This window comes from Pteropus vampyrus, unplaced genomic scaffold (assembly GCF_000151845.1).
Source record: "Pteropus vampyrus isolate Shadow unplaced genomic scaffold, Pvam_2.0 Scaffold29, whole genome shotgun sequence".
Classification (NCBI taxonomy): Eukaryota; Metazoa; Chordata; class Mammalia; order Chiroptera; family Pteropodidae; genus Pteropus; species Pteropus vampyrus.
Genome location: NW_011888810.1, coordinates 292,151 through 307,371, shown reverse-complemented (window position 1 = coordinate 307,371; position 15,221 = coordinate 292,151). Strand labels below are relative to the sequence as shown.

At 41.1% G+C, this 15,221-nt stretch overlaps 1 protein-coding gene across 2 annotated transcripts in view; it reads left to right on the top strand.

The window, feature by feature from the left end:
- CDH13 (cadherin 13) overlaps positions 1 to 15,221 on the top strand; it is a 985,836-nt gene that overhangs the window by 779,905 nt on the left and 190,710 nt on the right. The gene's annotated exons all lie outside the window — the stretch shown is intronic.

Genomic DNA, 15,221 nt, shown 5'->3' with positions numbered 1-15,221 from the left:
GAATGCGCACTGACCAGCTGTTTACTTTTCATTTCACCAATGCTAACAGGCAGCTTAATAGACACATTGTGCTGTGTGTTCTTGTGTTTTTAAGATAGCCATGGGAAATGAATTTTTTTTTTTTTTACCTTCCTAAGAACAGCTGTAGAAATGACTATTGAAATTCCATGATTGACATCTCTATTTATGGACCTCAAAAGTAGGAACCCAAATTAAATTCCTTTAGATATTTTCTCTCCTGTGTCTTATGAACCGTTTTGCAGACTTCTTTTTCTCTGTGGAAGAACTCTTTGGGTCCTAATTCTAGTTTTGTGTCTCCTGGGGCTCGATTTCTGGGATGGGGAAGAATTGAGAGATTTCTCCATTCTTACTTCTTCTTGGTGTTAGATTATCTCATATATGTGAGGGAGCATACGCCATACCCACGTTGGACAGCTACAGTGTGGACCATTACAGCATTCATTTTCTTCAGCCATGTGTAAATTAGGGCCCTTACACTCACAAGATTACCACACCTATTTTGCCTTAGGGACACAAATTCTCAAAGGCTGACATAACCTTCCTGCTTCACATACTGGAGAGCCAGAGAACTGGACTTGACCTCAAAGATTCTGCTTTGTGTACTCTCATAGGCTGCTGAAAAAAAAGCACGGGCCATAGTCAAGAGGAAATCTTGACATCTAAACTATAGGGACAGCCTTAAAGTTTATTAAACTCATATCAGAGATTTCTTTGTTCTTTGCTCGGAGCCTCTTCACACATTTAGGAAGCTTGACTCAGTTTCCCTCAGCTCTTCCCTTAGAAAGGCTGTGTAGTATATTGGCTCAGAGCATGGGCCTGAGAATTCTAAAGCCTTGAAGAGGAGTCCGGGCTCTGCATCCTGTTAGCTGTGTGACTTTGGGCAAGTCACTTCACCTCTCTGAGCTTTAGTTTCTTCACCTATAAAATGGAGCTCAAAACATGACCTTTGGGGATGACGGAATAAGGGCCCCCAATATTTCCTAATCCTAATCCCCAGAGCCTGTAACTATGTTACTTTACAGGTAAATATATAGGTATAGATATAGATGATATAGATAGATATAGATATAGATATAGATATATAGATATAGATGATATAAATATAGATATATAGAGATATAGATATCTTTGCAGATGTGATTAAGTCAAGGATTTTAAGATGCAGAGATTATTCTGGATTTTCCCTTTGGGCCTTATATAATCACAAGGGTCCTTATAAGGGGGAGGCAGGAAGGTCAGAGTCTAAGAGACAGATTTAAAGATGCTACATTGCTGGCTTTGGAGATGGAAGGGGCCACAGTCTAAGAGATGCAGACAGCTTCTACCAACTGTAAAGGACAAGGAAACAAATTCATCCCTAGAATCTTCCGAAGGGATGCAGCCCTGCCTGCAACACCTCGATGTTACCCAGTGAGACCCTTTGGACTTCTGACTTCAGACCTATAAGATAATAAATCCACGTTGTTTTCAAGTCACTAAGTTGTGTGATTTGTTACAGCAGCCATAGGAAACTGACATAACCTGCTTTGCATGGTTTGGAGGATCGAAGGTGAATGATGCCTGATGTGCATCAGCTTTGGCACATGGAAAGCTCTCAATCAATAGTAGTCATTACCAGTAATAAAGATAAGACTCGAGGATGACACAGATGTGTTCCAACCAGAGGTGGAGTCCACCTGACCAGGTCTTCGTATGGCATGTCTATTAATACCCCAGGCCCTCTCTGGAAGGTTGAATAACTGCCATCCAATTCAGCCAATCCACTTGAGTCTGTGGAAGGAAATACCAGTGTTGCCTTCAAGAGGTGGCTTCCGTTAGCTTTCATTAAGGACAGAGTGGAGCTTGTTGGTTCTGCTTTAGTTCCCTAAACTCAGCCTTACAGAGTCTACACAGGAGTGTTGTTTTTCACACCCTGTGGAGATCTGTTCATTGTAAGTGCTTGAAATACATTAATGAGAGCGGTCGCATCCTCATTAGTTAAGCAAAGGGTATAACGTGAGGCCTTGATTCATTCAAGTAAATGCTGTTGTGTTGAGGGGCTAGGAGTTCATGAATAGTGCTCTTTCGTCCCTTTCCAAATTAGAATCCCCTAAGTAATAAGACCTGGGGCAACTGTAAATCAAACCGTAGGCTTGGTTACCAATGAAGCTGATTGATGAGGGGAGCCATGAGTCTGTGGCCAAATAAACTCACTAATACTTTATGCTTGAATTAGAGACTTGGCCCCACCCAGTTATGAGTGGAATGGAACAAGCACAGGCAACATCTACCTGGGAGGAGCCCACCCCAGGAGTCCTCTGCCGGAGGGGCAGGGGGACAAGGAGGCAAGGAGATAGGGAGAGAGCGAGCTGGAGAGATGTCACACTTTCAATCCAATGCCTCCATCCCTTTCCCCAGGATGGAGCGGGGGCAAGAGAAAGCAGCAGGGTAGCCCCTAGCCACTTTTCTAGCTAGGAAAATAGAAAAACGTGCCCGTTTATCGAGTGGGTGCAGGGTACTGGGGAAGAGCCCAGAGTGTATACAAGCTCAAACGGCTTTACAAAGAAACCTGAGGATGGGAAAATGGAGCTTCCATCCTATTAGTTCTTTTCTTCTAAGGATTCGCTGTGCATGAAGACTTTTGGAAGGGCTTCAATACACAGCAAATTTCTCGTTAGAGAGAAAAGGGTTAAACCATTAGAAAGCACTCAAGCTGCCCAATTTCCCTACCGTCCGAAAGGCAAAGGAGGCGAGTCAGGGCTTTGCTAAGAACTTCCTTTATTGTGGGGGTGGAAAATGAGCCAGATGGTTTTGACCTAAACTTGACATTCTCTGCTCTGGAGCTGCGTCCTTCCGTTCTGAGTAAGGCATGGGCTGTCTGACACGGCTGCTGGGTGGGAGATAACAGCTTCATCCTCTCCACCAGAGCTCGGGCTCTGACAACAGCTGGTGTTAGAGCAGATAACCAGATTACCTGGTCTCCCAGGATGACAAGAGTAGTGGCTCCAAAGACTGTCTTTCTTAAGTAACATTTGTGTATAGTGGTGTTTTTAAAAATAGGGAATATATTCCTACAAGCAAGAAATTAGTGTCCTACCAGGCAAGTCCCATAGTGTCTTTTGAGTGAAATTTTTTTTTTAAAAGAAAAACAGCTTCAAATCATCAAATTTCCTGCTTTAAAATCTTTCTCTGAAAAAAAAAAAAATCTGTAACTTTCCCTAGGGCCAGGTTACTAATCTGAGGCCTATGGACAGAATTAGAAAGGGGAGAAAGGGCTCATGAACATGGTTGAGAAAAACACTTTGTGTTTATTTTTATTAACCATTAAGTACAATTTTTTTTTTCTTTCAGAAGTGTAGGCAAACCAGGGCAGGGCAGTGTTAGCTGTTTTTGTGACTGTTAATAACCAAAGTCACAGATGTTTTCATCTCACATCACTGTGGCTACAGATATATCAAAAATTTACCCCTGCCCTCTACTACTTTGAAATTAGTCTAGTTATTAGATTTAACACTAAATTTTGTTCTTGACTGGTTCACAAGGAAGCACGTGTACTACCACATTAGTTTTCTACAATTCTGATAACCTTATTTTGATATAATTATCCTTTGTAATCCTATGTAGTTATTTTATGTGTTTAAAGCATATTCTGAGAAGGGGTCCACAGGCTTCGTCAGACTACTCAAGGTGTTTATGGCAAAAAAAAAAAAAAAAGTTCAATACCCTGGCTTAGAGGAATTGCATAGAAGCTTCGTCTCCCTTGCTTAATGCTCCCCCTTCCCTCTGGAAGACCCCGCATGTGTGGGGTTCATTCTCCTGCACGGCATCTCACTAGACAGAGACATTCTTGATGGTCACTCTATGCTGTTGCCTTCCTTCTGTCTCCCTATCACAGCCTGCACAGGATGGAGCTTCAGGGATGCTCCAGTACACGACCTTCCGATGATTCCCATAATTGATAGAAACGGAAATGAGATAACTCATCAGATTGTGAATTGTATACTTTGAGTTTGCGTTGCCCCCAAATGAATCCACTGATTTAACCCGACAATCGGTTCTAGACAAGGAATAGCAACTCAGATAGTAGATTAGAATAGTACATTGTTTGGTTCGCAAATCATGTAGGCAAGGGCAGAGGCAGCCCCAAGTCTACACACTCACAAATGAAAAGTAGTTTTAAGTTTATACACCTACTCTGAAGTCTGTCAGTGGTTGCCTGGAGTGCTGGGAAGTATTCTGAGTCACATTTTTCAGTACTCGATTAGTGACATCTTCCCTGGGAGTAAAAGGTAGAAGTGGGGACAGAAATAAGCCGTGGTTCTAGCCTTTGAGATGTTCAGCCAAACTTGCGAGTCTCAAATATAAAAAAAGTTACAATATAGTACCTAATGCTTACTGCTACAGTACAAGGCCATGCCAGGAGCAAGGAAAAAAGAATTTTTAACATTCAAAGAAGATGCAAGCTATCCTGCTGGCCACGTTAGCCATTGAATTCTACCCCCTTCCCCTGATATTCTAATTTCGATCATCCAAACAGCATCTCCCAGACCTCTGCTATCTACATTCAGAAGCAACACAATGATCCTTCATCTGAGCATGGAGGCCATGAGAACAGGAACAACAGCAGTGCCTCCAGAAAAGGGAAATAATAATTCAGTGGAATAATAGTATCAAGAAAAAATGCCTTCTTCACAATGGTCCTACTGTGGCTATTTGCCTTACTTGGTTCCAACTGACAACTCAAGGAAAGACATTTAGCCACCCAGAAATGCTCAAAAGCCTCCTATTTAACACTGTTACAACATTACCTATGCATAAGGGAAGCCAAGATGTAGAGAAATGGTGAGGAGGGAAAGGAGAAAGGAGATGAGCATAATCACCCAGCTGTGGCATCACCTCTGTCTTTGCCTCTCACCCCCATGCAAATAGGAGGAAACATGATCCTACCTGCCCCAAACTCTGAACTTGGACTTGAACTTAGGTGTCCCTGTCTCAAAATTTAGTTTAAACAGACCTGACCTCCAGATCCCATACTCCCCCACCCACTGCACCTGGAGGAAATAGGAATTCCTTTCTCATTTCTCACTGTAGTAATCTCCAGCAGGTGTTAGCTTACAATGAAGGATAATTTGAACCAACTCCACCTTTGTGATCGTCGAATACAGATATGTCTCAGGAAACTTCACTCCTGACTTTGAAAGGCCAGTGAAAACCAATGCAAATTCCTCATCCAGAGCCCTCACAGCCAGCCTAACGATTAATTTATAGGAACTGGCTAACGTGTGGGCACCAAAGGGGACTTGTTTGGTAAAATCTTGCCAAAAGAGAGCAATTCTTATTAGGCTGATAAATTTGAGGTAAACACTCATCCTAGATTAATGAGATCAGGGAAATAGAAGAGAAGACCAAGAACTGCAGACTTGATGTGATTATTTAAAGTTTGCCTCTGCTGCCAAACATTGCAAATACGTTATCTTACTCATTACTTCAACAGCCTATGACATTTATTCCCAGCTTACCCATGAAGAAGCTGAAAATCAAAAGGATGGAGATAGAAGCAGAATTCACACCTAGGTCAATATGAGGCCAAAGAGGCTGTCATGATTTGCTGTTCCACTCATAGCAAACAGAATTGAAATCATTCCAGACTAAGACAGGCCATCAGGCCATGCAGGAATAGAAAGTCAAAGGGAAAGGAGGTCAAAGGGTCCGGAGCAAGGCTGATCAGAGTAGAGGGTGTGGAAAAGCTCATCTAGATCCTTTCAAAGAAGTGGAACCACTTGATCTCTCTGGGAGGCCAATTCATAGGGAGGGACTCGCTGCTGAGAATCCAGTTCTGCTACATGGACGCCTGTGGCCCCTGAATTCAGATGCCAACAGATGAGATGGAGGAAAGACTAGCAAATACAGTGCCTTCTTTATTCTAACCTTCCTGGTCTAAAGCACAATCTGACTCGAGCTTTCTGATTTTATCTCCTGCCTCTGTTTCCCTAAATCATTCCACATTCCACTGACATCAGTTTTTTCCCTTTTCCTCAAAGACGATGCACTTCTTACTTTTGCACACTATAGTAGCCAGCCCCAGTGAGTCCCACCTCCCGGGAGCCATGCTCTTATGTAGTCCTCTCCCAAATTGAATAGGGGTGACCTATATAACCAATAGGACCTAGCAAAAATGACATTGTGACTTCCAAGCCTAGGTTATTTTTCTTTCTTGCTATGGAGAAAGCCAACTGCCATGTTGTGAGGACACTCAAGTAGCCACATGGCAAACAACTGAGACCACCTCCCAACAGCCAGCACTAACTCACCAACCATGTGACCGAGCCATCCTGGAAGCAGACCCACTAGCCCCAGTCAAGCTCTGGGAGAACTATAGCTTCACCAACAGTCTGATAGCTAACTCATGAGACATGGAACCCAAACCACCCAGCTAAGCAGCTTCTAAATTCTTGACTGACATAAATTGTGTGAGATAACTAATGTTAATAATTGCTTTAAAGCAACAAATTTGGGATAATTTGTTATGCAGCAATAAATAACTTATACACACACACTGTGGCCTCTGCTGAAAAGACTTCATTTCCCCTGTTATCCTTTCAGATCTGGTTTGAATAGCTCCTCTATGGAGCCTTCCCAGCCCTCCTTGGCTAAATTAACTGCTCCTTCTTTATTTTTAACACAAATTATTTAACATCCTATTAATGCAATTATTACAAGGAAAATCAATGTTTTGGTTATAGGTCTTCCTGTCAACTCTGGGCTTCTTGAGAAGGTTTGCAATTTATTCATACTTCAGAGAGGTATTATTTCCATAGGGGCTCTGAAAATAGTTGAATAAATGAAGAGTACATATAGGAATCTGAGGAAATTTAAGCCAAATACATTTAAAGCAGTGGTATTTTTAATGCATATTTAACTAAAAAGACTAAGTCCTATAAAGGAGCCTACAAGCAACATTAACTAGTGCATAGTCTTAATCCAATTCTTAAAAGTAGAATAATGATAATTGGTTGTTTCTTTTGAAGAGAATTAGAGAACCAAGAATATGTTTGCAAAGGCAATTGGAATATTTAACTGAGCTAGACCGTTTATATCTAATGCCACTTTGCCTGTTGACATAGCCTTCTCAATTGCTTGATCCTGTCTAATGGCACATACTCAAAACATCCTTGTTTTTAAACAAAAAATGGCCAAGAGTCTTATCATTTAATTTTAAAATATTTTTGACTTAGTAAACGTAGAGTCTACCGGGTCAGGGCAGTAATTTGCTTCTAGTAAATCTTATCTAATAACTTACATATTGGGTTCTAAAGGGTTGAAGAGATGGGATGGAAAACTAGAGGTCAATCGCGCATCCCCTCACTCGCCCAGTAGGGTAGTAGCATCAACCCTCTGACTTTTAAGCAACACAGCAGTGTCCATGTGCGGCCCATCCAGATCCCTCAGGACTCACCACTCCCATGTGAGCTGTTGGCTTCTTGTTCCCTGTAGCTGTCTTCCTGGAGACTTCCTCTTACCACAGGTGCATGTTCAGTCTGCTCAGGGCTTTATTACTCAAGGAGCAGCCATCAACCTGTGAGAGACAAGAATTGGCAGATAAATACCCGTTTCTCACCCTTTGAGTAACACAGTTCGGAAATGTGTCCGACACGGTCTCCCTGTGGGATTGAACCCCAGTTGCCCACAGCTATAACCTCATTACTGCCCTGTGGATCAGTCTTTTTTTCGTTTCATCCAACTATAATGGATTTCTGCCACACTTCTTCTGCTCCCTCACTTGCATTTCTTGGGATCACCTGAATATGCTATTTGCACCCAAATCCTTGTCTCAGGGTCTGCGTCTAGGAGAACAAAATGAAGACAGAGAGCCTACCAGATCCAGTCTTCCTCCTGGCCTCCCTATTTAAGATGTATTGCAACAGGCACTGGTGCCTTAGAGGGCTAATGGGTGCATGGGGTTGAGGGCTTATGCCAAATTGTGTATTTGAGACCACAGCTCTGTGCACAGATGCGTGTGTACTTGTTTATTACAGGCACCTGTGGGGTGTGTATAATACAGGTGCCTGTAACACAAGGGCCCTCTGTCCTCCCTTCTCATACTCCTACTTGAAGCTGAGATTCCAGAATTTCTCCACTCAAACGTCTTCTCAACCACCCCTCAGAGCCTACCCTCTCTAATGGTCTATATTCTCCTAGCCGAAAGCTTTAAAGATGTGGGAGCCGATGCCCACCTTGATGCTACTCACACAGTGCAGCAGGAAGGCAGACGTGGAAATGATTCTTTATAGCAAAGTGATATGTGGGCCCCAGGACATGCTATAGCCAGAGAAGTAAATTTGTTTCAGAAGGCTGGAGAAGGTAGCCAGGAACGGAATGACTGGAGCTTGGGGTTTAGAGCAGTAATCTGTAAACTTTCTCTGTAAAAAGCCACGTAGTAATTATTTTAGGTTTTGCGGGCCATATGGTCTCTGTTGCAAGTACTCAACGTTGCCATTGTAGCGCAAAAGTAGCCATAGACAGCACATAAACTAACAAGCAATGCTGTGTTCCAATAAAACTTTATTTACAAAAGCAGGTGGTAGGCCAGATTTGGTTCATGGGCCATTGTTTGTTGACCTTTGGCTCAGAGAGTAAGAAAAAGGTTTCTGGGAAGACAAGGAGGATGACTGTTCCTGGCAGAGAGAAGAAAACATATGAAGGCAAAACTTAGAGAGAGGGAATGAAACAAACTTAAGTTATCAAAGAGTCCTTATTTGGCAATAAAAAATAATACTAATAGGAACTAACTTTTATCAAAGACTCAGTATTAGCCAGGCATTGGGGCTAAATATTTTCCATGAAATCTCATTTAATTTTTACTCTCTCTGAATTCGGGGGACTGTTGTTTTCTTCATTGTACATATAGAGGAACTAAGCTCACAGAAAGTAAATGATTCGCCCATGGTCACACAGCTGATGGGCAGCCAGGTGGTGGAAACCTGGACGGAGTATCGGATGGCTGGTAGGATGCTGCCTGTCATTAACTCTACTATAATGGATTTTTTAAAGTGTTTTTGCTTTGTTTTATAAGTGGCATTTGATTTCTTGACTCAGCCCAGTAGCCCCCTGAATGGATGGCTGAGATGTGTCTGTTGGGTTTCTCTTGGGGCTATTTTGTAAGAAATAAAGGGGAAAGAGGGAGCTATTTAAATTCTTCAGGGATATTGGTTTAGAACAGATAAAGTGAAAAACATTTTTTATTCATATTAGAAGTGATAGTTGGATGTGTGTAATTATTTGCTCTCCGAGATACAGAGAGAACACAGCACAGATCTTAGAATGTGAAATATGAATTTAGATGACATTTTGAGGAAACTGATAAACATACCATCCCTCAATTGGACTTCACTTGCCTGTGAAAATCCTTTTGCGGCCTACAAATGATACAGCATGATTTGAAATTATAGAGATAAGTAGACTAAGTCTGATGGAATATTAAAAATACACAACACATCAATGAGAGAATAATTTTCTTAGGCAAAAGTTTCCACTTCTCAAAATGTTATCAGGAAATTAGAGGTATCTTGACAGTCAACAATAACCCTTGGAGTAAGGATATATCAAGAGAGAAGGACCGCAGCCGTGGTGAAATCCTGCCCGGAATTCTTCCAGGGGACAGGAGAAGCGGATGTCTTCAGCACCACTGTTTCCTTTCCAACACGATCTCGGGGTGTTTGTCCACCTGCTGATAGACAGAACCAGACTTTATAACCCAGATAATATGATTTCTTTCACCCACTTGTATAGTTGGTTACTTTGAAAAAGGGTGTGTGTGTGTGTGTGTGTGTGTGTGTGTGTGTGTGTGTGTGTGTCTTGGAAAAGTCAAATGCAGAGAAGTAAGTGAGAATATTTACTTATACTAAAGGTCTTTCAGAGCACTGATGATATAGGTCATTGGTTCTCAGCATTTAAGATTTCACAAAAGTTCCCCCTCAGAAAATTTGAGGATTTATCAGAAGGCTACTAACTTTTTATTTTGCCATGTAAGGATATTTTTTAAAAAACTTGCACCATTGCTATCACCATTGCTTCTCATGAAAGGAAGGATGGTTCATACACTCACTCACCCACATGCACATTTGCACACAGTTACACACACACACCTATACACATATGTATTCACACACATACACACACACGATCACGTAGAGGCAAGTCATAAGCGCAGAGTGAACAAAATTGAGTAAATATAACCCTATGCCCAAGTTCATTATGCTTATCTTGCTAAAGAGCAGTACAAATTCTGAATTAGATGTATATCACATAACGTAACGTAAGAGGAGGAGAAGGAGGAGGAGGAAGAGGAGAGGGAGGAGAAGAAGAGAATATTTCAACTGTGATAGGAGGCAGATGAGGCATAAAGTAATAAGGAGGGGGTTAAGGTAGAAAACCTAGAATACTAACCATGGAACCTGAATGTTCAATGACAAATAGCCCAATGCCAGCAATAGTTGGGGACCCAGGCTCCAGGGTCTGTCACTTCCTAGCTTTGCGGCCTGGGAGGGTTGTTTAACCTCCAGTACCCTAGAAGACGGCTAATAAAAGCACCTCACGCTATTTCCTGGTGTGTGGTTCCAACCCACGGTTGGTCCTCAGTATTAGCTAGTAGCATTGGAAACTACTTAAAAAAGAATCGGAGATGCGTGTGGGAAGAAATATGTTCCACATGAACATTCACAGAGACATTGACTAGGCCATTGATCTAGGTTGTTCGCCAAGTGTGCACCAGAAACATCAGTATCACCTGGGAATCCCTTAAAAAGGTGGATTCTTCAGCCCCATCCAGACCTCCTGAATCAGAACCTTTGAGGGTAGGGATCCACAATCTGTGTTTTCAATAAACCCTCTAGGTGATACCTACCCACACTGACATTGAAAACCGCTGATAAACCCTGATCCTGAAAAGTCAGCTAAATCCAGAAAATGCGATTGGACAAAAATAAAGGAAAAAAGAAAAGTACAGATCTCTTTCGGTCAAACTTCATTTTAAGCTCCAGGATTATGCTGGTAAAACAATTCAAGAATTATTTTTGAGCCTCTAATGCCTGCTGATACCACAGGAAATGGATTTTGAAACAAAGAAAGTTGAGTTGAATTTACTTTTTTCCCAAGCTGCAAAGCATCAAGCAAAGATAAATGGTTAAGCCTGAATATGACCCTAATCACACAGACCCTGACCACAGGATGCCAGATGGAAAGGCTGGCAACCGATGACCAGAAATGCCTTTTACTCTGAAATATCAGAAAGCTTTTACTCTGATCGATGGCAATTGTGTACCTGGAAAACTCCTCCAGGAGGCACAAAACAAACTTCTTTATCAGGTTCAAAGATAAACACTAGCATAAATCAGGTTCCAGATCACGTTTTTGCCATTCCTTTCCCAATCTCCAAATTGTTGGTAAAGACTTAAATAATAAGTAGAGAAGTAAAGAGCAGAAAAGATAAGAGAATGTTTTTGGCTAAAATTTGCTTCATATGTGCCATAGGGACAGTCTTGGAGGTTAAAAGTTTATCACCAGAAGCTAAAAGCATTGACATTAAAATGAAAATATCTTGTGTGCTGTGTAGGAATACAATCTGAGCTTAGGATCAATTACTAATACAGCCAACATTTATTGTGCTTTTACTGTGTGACAGGCAAAGCTCTTTGTTCCCTCTATTTATTTACATACATTTAATCTTTATAACTGCCCTATGCAATAAGTGCCATTATAATTTTTTGCACTGGGTTGAATAGTGTCCCCTAAAAATTCATGTGCTCCCAGAATTTCAGATATGACCTTATTGGAAATATGGGTCTTTACAGATATAGAGTCGACCCTCGAACAACATGGAGTTAGGGGCATCGACCTCCAGTGCAGTCAAAAATCCTGTATAATTTAAGTCAGCCCTCCACATTGGTATATTCCCAACCCCAAGGCTGACCCTTGAAAAATGCAGGTTTGATCTGTGAGGGTCAGTGTCCAAAAATCCACATATAAGTAGACTCAAGCACTTCAAACCTGTGTTGATCAAGGGTCAACTGTAATTAGATGAAGTCACATTGGATTAGGGTGGACCTTGAATCCACTGTGGTGATAGCCTTAGAAGAAAAGAAGAGACACACAAAGACACAGGAAGAATGCACGTGAAGACGAAGACAGACTGGAGTGATGTGTACAAGCCTAGGGAGGCCTGGATCACCATCAAATCCCCAGAAGCCAGGAGAGAGCCATGGAACAGGCTCTCCTTCAAAGCCTCCTTGTCGACACCTTGATTTCTGACTTCTGGCCTTCACAGCTATGAGAGAATACATTTCTGTTGTTCAAGTTACCGAGTTTGGGGTATTTATTATGGAAGCCCCAAGACACTCATATGCCCCATTTGGACATATACAAATGTAGATTGGGAGAGGTCGCCCCCTACCCAGGCTCACACAGCCCACTTGCATCCAGTATACTCTAGGTCAGCTGGGGAGGGCTTTGAGCAAGTCATTTCCCATTTCTGGACTCTGTTTTCTGAAGAATTAACAAATTTACACATGAAGACTCAAACCTCATCTGGGTGGTCGCATTGGATTATTTTGAAAGATCTTCTAACCAACTTTGAGCCTCTTTGATTAGAATTCTGGAAGCTTTGAAACAACCACTAGAAAACTCATTTACACAGCAGTTCCTATTTAAGCTTTGATCTTTTCTCTGCAGTAACTTCAGAGTTCCTATCTTTTTATGAACTTAGGAAGAGTTAATAAGCAGTAATAGTCAGGACTGGTTCTTATTTCAAATGTCTCTATGTGTTTGGTCTTTTTAGTGACACGATTGGAGACGGGTTCTGTAATCAGGAGAGAAATTTTACATTGTATTGTAATGTCTCTTGATGCAAACTAAAAAAAGATACCAGTTTAGATTCACTAGGGTGAATGATTAGAAAATTGCCCCAACTGTCAAAGTTTTCAATGTTCAAAAGCAACACTAATTTTCTCAAATACTTAGTATTTCTAGATGTCACAACAGACATATTACCAAAATACAAGAACCAGGGTTTTATAATCAGGAAAAATATATATATATATTATTTTTCAAAAGACACAATATTTGTTTGAGTGCATGAGGGAATAAAAAATGCACTAAGCAAAGCATTCGTTTTGTTTAGAAATAAAATTAATTAATAAGTTGCTTTTTATAAAATATCCATGTGTTTTTCTGTAGCAGTAAAAAATTGTGAGATATGTATGTGCGTGTGTGTGTGCGTGTGCGTGTGTGCGTGTGTGTGTGTGTGTGTGTGTATACCAGAAAAAGAAAATGAAATGAAAAGTTGATATGTGTGAATGTAATATTATCTTGTTATCTGTGTTCTTTATATTGGATAAGTTGCTTCCATTTCTATTCCAACCTAGAAAATTAATTCAAAAATCGTTTCTAGGTTTTTCAAGACTCCATCCAAGAGTATATGTTGAGTTGTTTTCTTTACCATAAAAATGTGTGACAGAAAAAGATGTCCTTGGAGAGAGCCTGCCATTTGTTGACTTAGAGGGGTGGGTAGAAAGTTTCCTCCAAGCATTTTGCACCGTTTGAAATTTTTCTTTGTCATACTAACTAGGGAATGGAAATCCTAAACCACTTAATACCGACACTGTCTGGAGAGTGTTGCTGTGTTCGGAAGTTCTCTTCTCGCTGGAGCTGGGAGCGCTCTGTTATGCCGAGGTGCTGAGCCAGGTTTTCATCACATCTCTCTCTATGAACACTCATTCGTAGTGCGAAAGATCATGCCAACATTGCAGTAAGCTCATGTATGAGGCAGAATCAGGAAGCCAAGGATCTGATTTTATTTCACATTTTCAAAATGGATCTCAACTTTGCAGAAAGCAATTTGAGGGAAACAATTCTTTACAGTGCAATGAGTTATGGGCTATCTCAAAGGCGAATCATCTCATTCTAGATATGAGATTTTAATGTGAGAGCTTGCTTACTTGTGTTATGGAGGGCAGCTATCCAAATTGTTTTCTCTCTTATTTATTAAGGCAGATAATTTTTATGGATCAGCAGATAATTTTTAAGCACCTACTCACTTCCAGGTGCAGAATTTGGAAATAAGAGTATAGTGGTAAATAAGCCAGCTGCAGCCCCTGTCATCATTGGGTTTATATCTTAGCAGAGAAGACATTAAATAAGAAATGTGAGTGCTCTGAGTGTTCCCTAGGGCAAGTTCGGACAGCATTGGAGTGTACAAGAGATGGAGCCTCACCTAGTTGGGGAGACCAAAGAAGGCTTCCAGGGGGCCTTATTTTGAGACTTAAAGATTGTTAGCCAGGAAAGGTAGTAAAGAGTTAGGGATTACAGCAAAAATACTACAGGCAGAAAGACCAGTGAATATAAGATGTTACTGGCATATTTAAAGAATCGAAAGAAATCTAGATACATTGACTATCGTGTTTTCCTAAATGAGCGTTTAGTAATTCTGGCCAAGGGGAAAGTGAAGTGAATTCTTAGAATTTCTAGGTCCCAGAAATGATCCCAGTTCTCAGAGCCACTAACCTATACCATTGCCCTTCAGCCATGGCCTGGAAGCCAAGAGACTTGATCGCACTTAATATCATCAGTCCTTTTAATGTCAACTTTGGAAATCCGAGGTCATTTAGTTAGGTTAGGAGGCAGTTACTACATAGGGATGGAAGGAGAAATGCCAGGAATCTTGTCTTATCGCAGCGGAACAAGATAACTTTGGAGGGCACAATCAGAAATATAAGTTTCCCAGCATGTGATCCCAGTGATAACCAAGGGTCTTTACAGGGCAATTTGCGACATGCAAACACAAAGCAGCCTCCAGCTCAGAGCCCCAGAAGAACGGTTGTATGGCCTCAGTAATATTCCAGATACATAGAAAGAGCTAATACTTCAAAAAACAAACACTTACATGAAAATGAATTTCATATCACATTTTTACATTCCTCATTTGAAGGAATTTCAGCGAGCTAAAAGAAAATTAGCCACTTTAACTATAATACCTTGAATATTAGACTTAATCCAGTTACAAGTTTATAGGCCCTTTGATCAGGAGCCAGAGAAGTTGCCTAGAAAATGAATTAAAGCCATTTTTGAAATGTTCAAAAAGAGCTGTTTAGGGAAATCTCTTATTGAACTTCAGATAGTCCGGGCAAGAAATAATGAAGACATAACAGAGCAGAGATGGTGGGAGAGGA